This window comes from Streptopelia decaocto, assembly GCF_964273445.1.
Source record: "Streptopelia decaocto genome assembly, chromosome: 2".
Lineage (NCBI taxonomy): Eukaryota > Metazoa > Chordata > Aves > Columbiformes > Columbidae > Streptopelia > Streptopelia decaocto.
The window spans coordinates 90584825-90598872 of NC_138655.1; the positions used below are offsets into that span (position 1 = coordinate 90584825).

Below are 14048 nucleotides of genomic sequence, written 5' to 3' on the forward strand. Positions count from 1 at the left end.
CTGACAAGGCACTGTGATCCATAGAAACAGTTTTCCCAGGATCTTTGCAGGGGTGACACCAGCGGCTGCCAAGGAGCCTTTTTTCTGTGCTCTGTAAACAGCTGTTGCTCCTTGTGCTCCCTGCAGTATCACAGAGAGCCAAATTCTGATACTGAGCAGCAGCCTAGGTCTAAGTATTCCCAGAGTAGCGGTTTTTTAAAAAAATAAAAAGAAAAAACAATAAAAAGGACAATTGTCTATGAACTTATGGCCATATTTAGAAAATTTAAAATAATTTAGAGAATTTAAAATAAACAACACACATCTTTAAAATTGCCTGGCTACAGTACCTTCAGAGTCAGAGAAGCTCCTGTAGATAGGAGAGAGTAGCAGGTCAGTTTGTCTCTCCATAAGGAAGACAGAAGGAGCCTGCACTAGGAACAATGTTTCCAGCCACCTCATCTACCATTATTCCTAAAGAGAAAGAAAGAGCTTCTAATAAACCAAAGCTCAAACTCTCCTGATTGCTGGAGGATCAAATATAAAGGCAATGAAAATGGTGGGTTGCACCAGCTGCTGCTTCATCACTTGACTAAAAGCAGGTGAGCAACTTGAGACAGCCCTAAAGGCAAAGGAGTGCTGAATTAAACCCATTAGGTCCATTTTGCAAATCCCCCCCCTGCCTCCACAGGCAAACCTCCTGCTTGGGCTCATTTGTGCCTTATAGCTTGGAAATTATCCCAGCTGAAAATAAGCTCATCTCTGTCAGCATGTAAGACTGGTCACCTGCTATACATTCAGGCACACGATGAACCACATGCTGTGAGCTCAGCTAAGCAAAGGGGAGGAGGCAGGTGCAATTAAGGGCTCATTAGCATGCACAATCATTGTGGTTCCCATCCAAAGCCTATAGCAAAGGAAAGCAAAGCTGTGTAGAAGCAGAGTTAGGTTGGCCTAGAGCCACTGAAGTTCTCATTCCAAGATGTACACAAAAATGAGTGGTCTGAAAGCTGGGAGAGGTTAAGAAATGTTTCTGGCTGTGGGGCTGTGAGAGAAAGCTGAGGTATAGGTACACCTGGGCTGAAAAACGGGCTTGCTGCGGGGGCAGTGTCTTGTGTCTGACCGATACAGTGTCAGTAAAATGTGATATTGCACCCTGCTGGTAAACACAGCCCCTGGCTTTAATGATGCCTCTGTGGAATAACCTGTTCTATCTCAAACTTAGCTAATTCTCTGGGCAATGCAGAGCGGTTTTCAAGGCTAAGATGCTTGAACTTTTCTTCTCAGAGACTGAGGGAAAGGAATGAGAGATTAACTGTGAAAGACGTATGCATGTGGAGAAACAGAACTGTTATTCAACATCATGCAACGTCTTCCCATTTGAAAAGCTGCCTGACTCTTCAGATAGATAAGCTTTTGGCTGTGATGGGATGGCTGTGGGAAGGGATAATGCACAGTTTAGACAGCAGTGGGACAAGAAAGTGTTCACTGTGCAACCAACGGTACAGATCCTGCAGTGTTCTGTCATCAGTATTTTGCAGAACTCCCCATAAGCTAAACTGTTGACCTGCTTGCCTGCAGTCATGGGTAATTATCTTCATATCCAACATTAATTAGCAAGATGTGGGTGTCACTGATACTGGGACAGTGTAACTTGCATCATTTCTGGCATTCAGTGATCTGTAAAATAATTCTAACTACGTGCAGAGAGTGATTACAAGAAAAAGGGAAAGATGCATAATTAAAACAGGTGGGTGGAGCCATTGGGATAAAAAAATCTGCTGATTCATCTTCCCCATATTTTACATTTTAAATTTAGGCTCTTTTCCTTTGCCTGCTTGATATCCCTAGGGTCAACTGATGATCCAGCAGGTGTATAGTTTCATAGTTCTCAAGGCAGCAACATAAAAACATTCACCTTTTTTTTCAGCTTACTTAGAACTTCTGGAGTCCTGATGACTGTGACACAAGTCAGAAAACTCAACTGAGTCCCATGTAGATGTTCGCCAGAGTAGAAGTTGCAAGCCAAATGGGAAGCAAGGCTTTTATTCTTAATTAATTCTTATTTAACTCAAATATCTAGCAATCAGTTGGATGGAAATCTCTCTTTGTTTAACATTAAACAGCTGCTGTTCCATTAATGCCTGCATAAGCTACTAATCTGGGTTCCCCAAGGAAGACCTCCAGCAAGAAAAATCTGAAAGAAATATCAGATCTTAAAAACTGTGGTTCATTTTTCTTTAAGAGGTGGGAGGGATCGAGTAGAGGGTTCAGAAACACTTTCCAAAGCTTTCAGAGGCTTTGCACGGACACACACCTTCTTTAAATTCAGAGTTCCTAGTTGGGGCTTCCACTTTTCACAGCCAGCTGCAGCAGCAGGCTGAACAGATTCATAAACACCCCAACCAGCGTGAAGAGGGTAAGCCCAGCAGGTAAACGTAGCCTTTAGTCTCAGCAGATGCTGTTAGATTTGTAGACTTGTGAACTTCCGATTACGAGAAACAGACCTGAAGCATCATCCTGGACCAGAGCTTCCCTGCAGTGCTAACGGTTTTGAAACCTGAGGCAGAGCCTTTGACTTCAAGGCTCCTCCTGTTTGTGGCATAAATCTCACTGTCAAGGAGAAAGAGAACTGCCCAAGTCATGGCAGCATTAGTCGGGTTACGCTACTCTGGCTTGGCCGACACTGGGGTAAAACAACCGCTATTTAGTCCAGTGCAAATGTTATCCTCCATTAAGTCTGTACCAAGCGATTTGCTAGTTCAGCTCATCTGAATTGGCCGTGGGTATCCAAATGCCAAATAAGCACTTTCCCCTCTTTAATTATAGTCTTTATGTTTCAAGATTTAGGTTGCTCCTGTCATTGTTTGCAAGAGAGGATGGGGTTGCATAACAGCATGTAACACAATACAGCTGCAGACAGGGCTGCTCAACCAGTGCGAGCCCAAATAGAAAACAGCTTCTTCTGTTAACCAACAGCTGAACAACAGCAGGGAAATCTCACCCATCCCTTTTCCACTGGTAAGGGGCAAGGGAAGGCCTGTGGGCTGTCCCTTTGGCCCTATTTATGTCCAGCTTATTACAGCCACTAGCATCTTGGCAAGATTTGACAGAATTCTCTCTGGTGGGTCCTACCGAAGAGAGGAGCCAAACTGGTTCTGTTTGACACGTTGCTTTTGATGGGAGTGTTGGTGTGTTTATTTGAAGAAAATAGGAAAGTCACTCCAACAATTTCACTTTTCATTCACCAAGTGTCAAACCTGGTAGGTCACCCTCAGGCAAAAATGCAACCTGTGTCAGCAGTACTGTTGGGTTTGTCTTGTTTGTTTTGTTTTGTATGAGGCCTGTAGGATCTGGTCCAGCAACTCTTCAGCCATCATGTTTGGGTCCAGGATTAGTCTGTACTTGACTGGATCCTCATTCTTCCAAAGCACATTCTGTGGAAAGAAGGGACAGCGTTGCATCAAAAAAAAAGCACCAGTGTTTGCTTTACACGCTTCTGGGGCCTACACAAGGTTCGGAGATCAGAGCCTGAGACCAAATTTTCTTCAATGTAGTTCCTCTGAAGTCACTGTTACCAGATAAGCTACGGAGCATAGCACAACCTTATGTGGACACTTGGACTGAGTGATTTATTTTTAGCTCAAAGCCCTACCTTAAGAGTTGCCTGTTCTAACAATCCAACACAGCCCTTGGTGGTACCCATGAAAGTTTCCCTACACAAGATGTTATGCTTGGTGGTACAATATTGAACTAAATGAGTTTAAAATCATACAGCCGCTTTACAATGTTGAAGTGCATGGATGTTCAGGTTAGCTTATCTGGCACCTTGCATGCCAGTGTTTCAGTGGAAGAAACTGCACAGATGTCACCATTTTTAAAACCAGTGCAGCTTCTGGAGTGAAAACTGCACTGCAACTTATTGGTTTCACTGTTCTACCCAAAAGAGAGATTTTAACTATGTTGGCTGTTATTCTGGAATATGAGGTGTAGGATTTGTCAAATGAAATGAACAGCTGCACATGCTTTTTGCTGCACAGACATAGACCGGGGAATTTAGAAACTGATGAGTACTACTAGATATAGTAAGACCACCTGAAAACACCATGGGTGCAAATTCATAGCCACAGAGATGTGACCTAGAAATCCTTTTCACACGTGGCTCCGTGTTCAGTGTGTTGCACTGACCTATAATGGCAGCTTAGAAAAAGCAACCCATCTAACAGAGCAGTTTTTTAACTTATTGCATGCCCAAACCTGATCCAAGCACATCACATAGCACCTTGGCTACTGAATGCAGGTTGCTATTAAACCAACTGCTGCCTACATTAGCAGGGAACATTGCTTACTAAGTATGTTCAGACTTCTGGTTGTCTTGCACCCGCCTATTATCTGATCTTAAAAAGCTACCCAGCATTCCTCTGCCAGTAAAGGCATTGCAGATGGCTGCGAGTCAGAATTGCAGCTCTCTGCAGATCAGGTGGGGCTGTACCACATCATTCTTGGTTCAGGCAGCAAGAGAGAATATGGAGAACACACTCACACACACACACAAAAGGGCATCTATAACAGCCAGCTAAACAGATGACTTCTATGCCAGTTCAGTTTCCTTGGGACTTTCCCAGCATTTTTACCCCAACTGTTTGCAGCGGTGTTGGGATTCAAGATTTCTTTTTCTGGCCCAAGCATCCTAATAGTTCTTCAGTGTGGCTGCAAAACTACGTAAACAAGGATGAAACTCTGGTCCACGCAAATTGTGGCAAAACTCCTACTGATTCGAATAAAGCCAGGCTTTCACCCCACACCTTCCAAAATGTACAAACCCAGATTGAAAATACATTTCATAAATAGAGCACTAAATCTGTTCTTTCCACACCAGATAAAAGAAGGAACATCAAAGATTGCAGCCTTGCTGTTTTCATTAAACTTTCACTGAGGCTGGCTAACTGTGATGAAACAACAGTCATGATCCTGGGTTCTCATTGAGATTGTTATCAAAATTAGCAAAAGTAGTTAAGTTAAAAGAGGGAGAAAGCTGTGAATGAAGTTAGGCTCCAGCCCCTGGTATTTTCCTCCAAGAGCTCTCAGAGAGCTTGTTTGTCTGCTTAACTGCAATTCATCTTTCATTTTCCCCTGTTGCTTACGGCCTCCAGTCCTCAGTAGGATGCTAGATTGCTTGGCAAAGAGATGCAGGCTGTGTCGGTACCATTCTTCATACTTCACTGATCATTAATTCATCTGCAAAATTCCTTGCAGATATCTTACTGCCTCCCTTGTGCTCCTCCAACACAGCAGTGTACCTCCAGACAGTCTTAAAGGTCTTGGTTTCGGGGAGAAAATCAGAAGAACTTCACGACACACAGCGAGCTTTGCAGGGAGCCCGTGCTGGTTCAGGAAATGCTCTTGAGGCAGCAACACTCTGTACCTTGCCCGCAGATAAGCAGCAGCAAGTTATTCACGAGAGAACTGGTAAGAGAACTTGGTAAGAAATGCAATCCCTCTAAGTCAACAAGGCAGGCAGGGCACTGATAGCTTTCTCAGAACAGACCAGACATTATTATAGGTCTGGTAGTGAGCTAGCAAAAGCTGACATTCTGTGTCTCCGTTACCACAGTACAGTGTTTCACAAATATAGCTGTCTGAGCTCCCTCCAAATGTTTGGCAAGTCCAGAGCAGTGTCTCTCTGAGCATGTTCTGCAGGTCTCCTGTGGTCTGCTGAAAGCTGATGGAGTTCAAAGTCTGTGCTGTTGTTTTTCTTCTTTGTCCACCCTCTAAACCGCATCTAAAGCCATTAGGAAAGGCAAGTATTAATACTTCCCTAACAGGAATCAAAGCAGGAGGGCATGTGGCAGAAGCAAGGAGCAAAATAAGTTTGGGGAAAGAGGCACATTATACCATGAAGAGATCTCTCCATGCTCTCTCTCCAGAAATTTGTCCCATGCTACGAAAACGCCACAAAAAGCTCCAAGCTAAGCAGATTTTTTCACTGAATGCACAAAACCTGTGCTGTCCCAAGGCTCGCAGGGACAGACAGCCATTAGAGGGCAGCAGGTATCTAACACATGCATTGATGGGTCCCTGTCTGATACAAGATGTCCCAACCAGCAGAACTCACTGGGTAAAGCAAAAAAAAAAAAAAAGAGGTATTTAATTTAAAAAAAAAAAAAAAGTCTCTCCTGAAAGAAGCACTGTTAGCCAAGTACCTACCTACAGGCAGTGCAGCCACATGCCATCCTATGCCAGGAATAAAAATGTTGTAATGTCTCGTCTTCAATGAGGTATCCACCATCCTGCCCAGCTATTATCCTGGAGACAGAAGAAAGAATTACATTTCTGGCAAACATCCTGAATAACAGCTGAATGGAAGTCCAGAGTGAAATATTCATTCCATGGGCTGTCCTCAGCCTCCAGCAATTAATATAAAAAAGGGAGGGGGGAAGCCCTGGAACACATGATCTGGGATACTTGTGACCACGATGTTATTTGTTTTGCAAGGAGCAATAAAAGCTGACCCTGCCAACTGTGTATGGTCTCCATTGCTTTCTATCAACTGTTCCTCAGGTGGGTGGCCAGGCTGATGAAGGTGGGGTGTGCTTGGAGCACTGTACCAGAAGAGCATCCCGAGAGCAGGCAGCAGCATCTTCCAAGGGAGAAGAAAGTCATAGCTCCTGCCCTGGCCGAGAGCACTTCATCAGGAGGCACAGCTTCACTGGCAGCTCCTTTGCATCTTGCTGATCCAAAAGTGAAGTCTCTCAGTGAGCATATGGCACGGAGTGGAAATGAAACTGGACTGGCAAGCCAGGAGCCACTCAGGTCCCATCACTGAGACCAGCTCACTTGTCTGCTCACGTTGCCAACATTTTTAGGCAGTAAGATCTGAAGCCCAAGTCACAGATTTGAAGCACAATGTGATGCGAGTGATTTCAAGTGACAGACATGCCCAGAGAGAGCTTCTCAGACATGGGCTAAGTCCAGCAGCCAACTATGCTCTGTGCTGGGAACAAAATGTCAATGTCCTTCTGGGGACACCCCATGCTGCTGCAGCACCAGCCCTGGGGAGATAGCTGCCCTCCCAGGCCCCAGCCCTGTGGCCAGCAGCAGGCCAGGGCAGCCACCTCCTTCCATACCCCAAAATCTCCCATCTAAGCCATCACAGGGAAACCTATCCTCACCCCACCACAAAACAAAGCAAGTGCCAGCACACATTCGCTCATGGCGCTTCTTCCCTCTCCAGTCAGTCAAACTGAGACCACTATGGCTGTTGTAATGATGGGCTGGTGAAAGCCCTACATGGAGACCAGCACAGCCCCGCACTGCTAACCCCTGGCAGTGTGGCTAAGGTGGCTGGTGGGGGTCTGTCCCACAGCCCCTGCAGGCCCAGGGAGGGCAGTGCCAGCCCTGGGCACCGAACATCTCCCTGGGGATGGGGACAGGCCTGTGGGTGGGGCCATGGCAGGGCAGGGCTGTGGGGAACTGGAGACTGGCCCTGCTGTGGCATTGCTGGGGCAGGGGCTGATGGCCTCAGGGGCTGATGTGGGGTCCTGGGGGAGTCCTGGAGGACTGGGCAGGGACATGGGGGCTGCCAGTGCCCTCAGGGTCCAGGGAGCTGCAGATCTGCTGTGCCACCTCCCCGTCACTCCACAGAACAGGCTCAGGTAGATGTCTCCTGCTGGCATCCTGCGAGCCCATGGCTGCTGTGCCCAGCCTGTGTGCACAGGTAGCCACAGTAATGCAGCCTTCCTGCAAGCTGCCCAAGGCCCCTGCGCTCACCCTGCCTTCAACCTGCCAGTAGTCACCTGCTTTGCAATGCCTGACATCTGCCTAACTTCCCACCTCAGTTTCTGCATGCTTTATGATTCCCATTTGCTTTTCATAGAATCACAGATTGGTTTGGGTTGGAAGGGACCTTAAACATTATGTACTTCCAACCCCACTGCCATGGGCAGGGACACCTTCCACTAGACCAGCTTGCTCAAAGCCCCATCCTACCTGGCCTTGAACACTTCCAGGGATGGGGCACCCACAGCTTCTCTGGACAACTTGTTCTGGTGCCTCACCACCCTCACGTGACACCCTTTTGTGTCAGCATTGTCCTTTAACTCAAATAGCCCCTATTCCTCCTTAGCATTAGCCTCCAGGATGTATTTATAGAGAGCGATCATATCCCTCTCTCAGCCTTCGTGGTGCTGGACTAAATAAGCCAAGCTCTTTTAGTCTACTTTTATAACCTCAGCTCTCCAATGCCCTAATCCTCCCACTGCCTTTCTTTGCACCTGTTCCAGCGTGAATCAATCTTTTTTGAACAGAATGACCATAACTGCCCCGCATTGTGCAGATGGCATGTCACATTGCTTTCTACAACAGAATTAGTATTTCCCTCTCTCAAGCACCAGCACTTTACAACAGGGAGCTGGGAACCCTGCCTGTCTCTTTCCTCACAAATGCAGAATCAAAACTAGGTCCTGAGAGGACCGTGACATGCTGGGGCAAAATACCACTTAGTAACAAAGATATGAAGAAGCACATGCTATAAACCCAGAGGCATCATATTTTAACAACTAAAAAAATTATTTGGGAGCGATGCTGTGGACAAGGTATTTTTAAATATGCAAGAGCCAGAAAAAAAAATCAAAATTGTTTTTCTGTGACAACTTTACGCTTAAAAACCTGTCAAGTTTAATATGGAGAAACATTGTGAAAGGCCTCTGTGGAAAAAGGAGTGTCATGAAAAATGTTCACAGAAGGTAAAATTATTCTTGCAACAGAACTAACCAAGTAAGATGTGTGCTACAAAGAGCAAATGATGGCCACTGTCCCACATGCCTTTTGCAGTGTCTCTGAGTGACAACATTGCTGTTCCCATGTGGTTGCTGTGCTTCTTTATCTTGCCGCATCACTTTTGCCATGCACCACAATCAATCCCAGTATTTCCACCTTTGATCCTTCCACACTCAGACTGGTTAAATAAGCTAGTTTTCTCTCTATATGTGTAGGATCACAAACATCCATTACTTAGAGCAACTCCAGGCCTTCTCTGCACTCCATTTTCTGCAGCAACCAGCTTGGGATCCCAGCCACAGCCCAGATACACCACACAGGAGCTCATATCACATCTGACCAGACAGCTCCCTTTCTTTCCAAGCCCCCCAAACACCAGATGCCTGCACTGATAAATGAGGATGGCCGTTCCATGTCTTTTCAGCTGCCATCATTATCCTATACATTAGGATGTTTCAAAGAACTGGAAAAGTCATGCATTGCATGGTCTGTTTTCCAGCAGAGCTGGGGAGGATATGGAGCAAGGGAACTTCTGCCCAGCCTCCTTGAGACTTCACTGCCCTAGGAAATGACCTTAGCGCCACCAAAAAACTTTAAAGGTAATAGTGTAAAGCCACAAATCTTCAGGCTCCTCAATTGCATCAGCAACCCAAGCGTTTTTCTTCTCCCATTTGTTTTCTGTACCAGACGGGTGACCCCGGTGGGAATGGACACTGACCTCCCAAGGGGACACCAGTGCCCTCCATCCTGCCATGCGTCTGTCCGTGACCAACCTGCTCTGCTGCTGGTCACTAGGGGCCACTCTCAGAGCTGCTACAAGCAGCCAGCAGCTGTGTCTTGTCACTGTCCTCCCCTCCCACCCCTGCTTGCTGCCCTGCTCACTGGAGCTTAGCTGGGAACCAGAGGGGAGAGCGGGGAGGGAGGCAAAGACAACTGGCAGGGATGGGGAGCAGGGCTGGTACTGGCTGGGAGCGGTGGGAGGGGAGAAAGGAGAGGAGCTGAGACTGGGAGAGAAAGAAGAAAAACATGCTGCTGCAAGTCCTTCCCCCATGGATTGCAAAGAGAAGAAAGCTAATTGCTGACAAGGAAGATTAGGAGGCGCTCCCTTGCCTGTGCCAGCCCATCCTTGCAGAAAACTGCTGCTTGGGTCCTGCCTGGGGACCTGTGGCAGAGCAGAGAGCTGGACCAGGGCGTGGGAACGGAGGGGCCTCCAGCTTGCTTGAACACAGATGCGGTGCAGATTTCATACTCCCAGGTTTCCTCTTTCCCCCAGATTACAGCTAGAGGTAGCACCCCTTGGACCGTGCATCACCCCACAGCTTCATCAATGAGGGAGGATCTATAAAGGAGAAAAGGGGCAGAAGAGGAGGAGGTGCTCAGGAAGGCAGAGAGCAAGTGAGGCCAAGACGGGCCCATGTCCCTGAAGAATCCCAGCAGACAATTCTGAGATGCTCTCCTTAATATAGCACCATCTGCCCAGCTATTTTCTCCCCTGGCTTGCAAACAGTGATCTCCACATTACAATCAGCGTGGCTGGCATACTTGAGCTAGCTGCAACCGAGCGAGGTCAGGCAGGGAGCAATCGCAGCAGAGGCAGAGCAGCGAGGATTTCAGCCCCAGCTCACAAAGGCAGCCAGTTCTCCAGGTCCCTGAACTGTTTTTTTGCTGAAGGCCATGCTGCTCCTTCTTCCCTGCTTTGACCTGTACAGACTAGATCAGCCAGCATGTGCTGCCTTGCACCCACATTTCGGAGCAGTCTGGTCCCTGGGGAGCCTGGCTTTGTGCAGCATGGGCTGGTATGTTGGATAGCAAAGGAGAACAGGTACATGTGGGCACTGGGTTGAAACAGTTTGGCAGGTCTCATGATTTTGTCATCAGTCATGTTATTCAGTACTTTTTCATCACACATCAGAGACAAAAGCTTCATTCCAGTACACAATTATCACCTTGCAAAAGAAGCCAGTAAGAAGAATACCATGTTTGTGGTTTGCTGTTTCTTTCTTTCTCTTAGGCTTGCAATTTTGAAGGTAAATTAATTCTGGTTCAGGATGGTAGTAGAAGGAATATTAAAAGACAACACATGTCTGTTCTTGGAGGGTATGCTTGCCTACATCTTTTTATCTTGGGGGTTTTTTTTATCTACGTGGATTTTGTGCTCTCTGATGCAGAACCAGGACTTCACCTGTTTCTGTGTTTACCCTGCATCTCACAAAGTTTGAGCTGCCATGCAGATAATAATTACAACCATTTATATGGCTAAGCAAAAACCTTATTTTTCTTTACCCTAAAAAGGATGTGACACAGGAACAGACTGGGCAAAGTTTGCAAAACATTTTGTACTGTGTGCTGATCGCTCCATCTTTTAGACCAAGTTAGGGATCCCGAGAAGAGAGATAATTTGTCAGGGAAGTTCCAGTGAGGACCAGTGACTCGCCTGGCATGGCAGAGGCCTCTGCTTTGCCTGCAAATATAGCATGATGTCCATCTACACACGCTGAAACCAAACCCGATGATAAATTTCCCCTTGTATGAAGTAATCCTATAGCACAAATCAAGATTAATTGACATCCTGGTGCCTACTACAGCTGCACAAATGGTCAGTACAGCACAAGTGGGGCCTGTTCACTAATCTTGAAGTAGCTAAGAGCAGACCTTGGATTACTGCGGTCTATAGTAATATATCACCTTCCATAAAAAGAAAAGAACATTGTGCTCTCTTTCCCAACACTGTTTCACCCCAGCTCATCAGTTGCCCAGCAATCATTCCCCTCTCCCAACACTTGCATGGCAGAAGGAGTGGGTTTTGACCCCAGAGAAGTTCTATTGTGCTGAACTAAAGCAAAAGGAGCAGGGACAAGCAGCTGAGTGTGAGGGGAAGAGTTCTTTGACAACAGCAAAAAAACTGCAGTGCTAGGGGAGTTTCCAGGCCAATACAAGTCTAAAGGCCATTCTATCCTTTCTATTGGCTTCAAAATGCTCAGTTGCAACAGGGACATGGAGAATATCTGACCAAAGACAGTGGACTCCTCTCTCCTCAGGCAAATTTCATCTCACTGAACACTCAAAGATGCTGCTGAGTTACTGTTCCATTTCAGTTATAGAAGCTTTTTGAAGCACATACATAATTCAGCTTTGGGGACCCCAACATAGGAAGAACATGGACCTGTTGTGACGCATCCAGAGCAGGGCTATGAAGACAATGAGAGGACTGGAGCACCTCTCCCACAGGGACAGGCTGAGAGAGGTGCGTTTTTTCAGCCTGGAGAAGAGAAAGCTCCAGGGAGACATTATAGCAGTCTTTCAATACCTAAAAAGGACCTACAAGAAAGTTGGAGAGGGATTTTTTACAAGGGCATGTCATGATAGTACAAGGGGTAATGGCTTTAAACTGAAAGAGGGTAGATTTAGGTTAGATGTAAAGGAAGAAATTCTTTACCATGAGAGTAGCAAGGCACTGGAACTGGCTGCCCAGAGAAGTTGTGGATGTCCCATCCCTGGAACTGTTCAAGGCCAGGTTGGATGGTGTCCCTGCCCATGGCAGGGGGGTTGGTACTAGATGATCTTTAAGGTCCCTTCCAACCCAAACCATTCTATGATTTTATGTTAAGTTACGTTCTTGTATTGTGAAAACAGTCATTTCGCAAACAGGCTGAAGTTTTCAGTCATTTTGCAAAATGACAGATAATAGGTATGCACATGAAATCCTCACCCTCTGGCTATTACTAACTCCCTAACTCAAAGAGAGATGCAAAACTATTCTTATGTTCATTTCTACAACCAGGCAATCTTTCGTAATTACTTCTGAAACCAGTCAGCAACACCCATCCCTTGACAGAGCTAACTAGTATTTTCACAACTGAGCATTGTAACATCAGCCATCACATTTCAGTCTTGCCCGTAACCTCTGCCTCTGTCTCCTGGTGCTCTGGCCCACCACAACTACATTACCCAAGCCAGCCTCTCCCAAATGAACATTTATCAACTAAGTCAATCATAAAAGTTTCTTTCCATTAACCACAGGAAAACTGAAGAAATTGTCACAAAGAGAGTGCATTTCAAGTGGCCCAAGCATGAGGAGAAATATACATCAGAAGAAATATGTTGGTTCCCAGATCCAGGATGGAGATGCCACCATGTCAGAACACATTCTGTAGGGGTCATATGCCAAATGTCAGTAAAGAGTGCAACACCGTTAGGAAAAAGAAAAACAACATGCTGGATGTATTAACAGGAGAAAAGCCCCCGGGACAAGTGAAGTAATCCTTCCACCCAGAAGCGGACAGGCCAGAGCTGAACTGCTGTCCAGTTTTGGACATAACACTTCAACACCAACCAAGTGGAAAGAGTCCAGAAGAGAGGAGTGAGATAGACTAGAAGTCTAGAAAACATGATCGTTGATGAAGGACCAGAAGAACCCCATCTCTCTGAGAACAACACAGTCAATACAGAGTTGCTGGAAGCTTAGTTGCCTACAGAAAACCCCATTTTTTATGGCCACAGTGCACCAGGATGTCCAGAGTGCCAGCGATCACACAGTAGTAGAACAAGAATGCCAGGCAGCTTGCAAATGGCTCCAACTTACCGTCACTTGATGTGGCAGTGGAGAAGAGAAACCAAGCAGTGAGGCAAAACACTTGCAAACTCCTGTCACAAAGCATCTGAACTTGTAGTCACTTCATGAGTAAAATGTGTTGCAAAATTAAAGAAAACTGCTGTCATTCCATGAAGTTATTTTGCAGAATGACTGACCCACATATGAAAATACTTTTTAAAATTATTCTAACCAACTGGGCCACACTGCCATAATACCTGAACAGTGTACAATTGCAGGGCCCAGCAGAGGCTACGGAGAGCAACTGACTTGTTTTGCAAAAGGACAGAGAGCTCCAAAAGCTGGTTTACATGATTCGACCACAGAAACCACAGGATTCTTTGGCTGAATCAAGATCCAAACCAATAGCTTCTGAGTTCAAGCCCACTGCCCTCTCCATCAGAGCCTACACATGCTCACCACCTTTCATGCTGCTGTTGTTCCCATTTGCCCATTAGGACGAGTAGCACTGTAACTACACATTGCGTAGCATGGCAACCTACCTGCATCTTACTGGAAGTAACACAACTTAACCCCCCCAAAATAGGGCTAAACCTAGTTACCTTTGCCCTTGCAGCGAAATTGGGATTCAGAATCCGAGCTGGCAGCTGAAGTCAACTCCCACCCCAGCCTCTGCAGGGCAGATGCGCATCCATACAGTCTGTGTCAGATTAGGGAAAGCCATTCCTCCCTGCTGACA

The 14048-nt window shown here is 46.3% G+C and overlaps 1 long non-coding RNA gene across 1 annotated transcript; it reads right to left on the reverse strand.

Annotated features, from left to right (window-relative positions):
- Positions 1-682: 682 nt before the first annotated feature.
- Positions 683-13472, reverse strand: LOC309436675. The gene is made up of 3 exons (XR_014183386.1): positions 13340-13472; positions 6187-6285; positions 683-3416 (listed from the first exon to the last, which is right to left on the reverse strand). It is a non-coding gene; the product is annotated as an uncharacterized lncRNA (long non-coding RNA).
- Between the last annotated feature and the right edge of the window lie 576 nt (positions 13473-14048).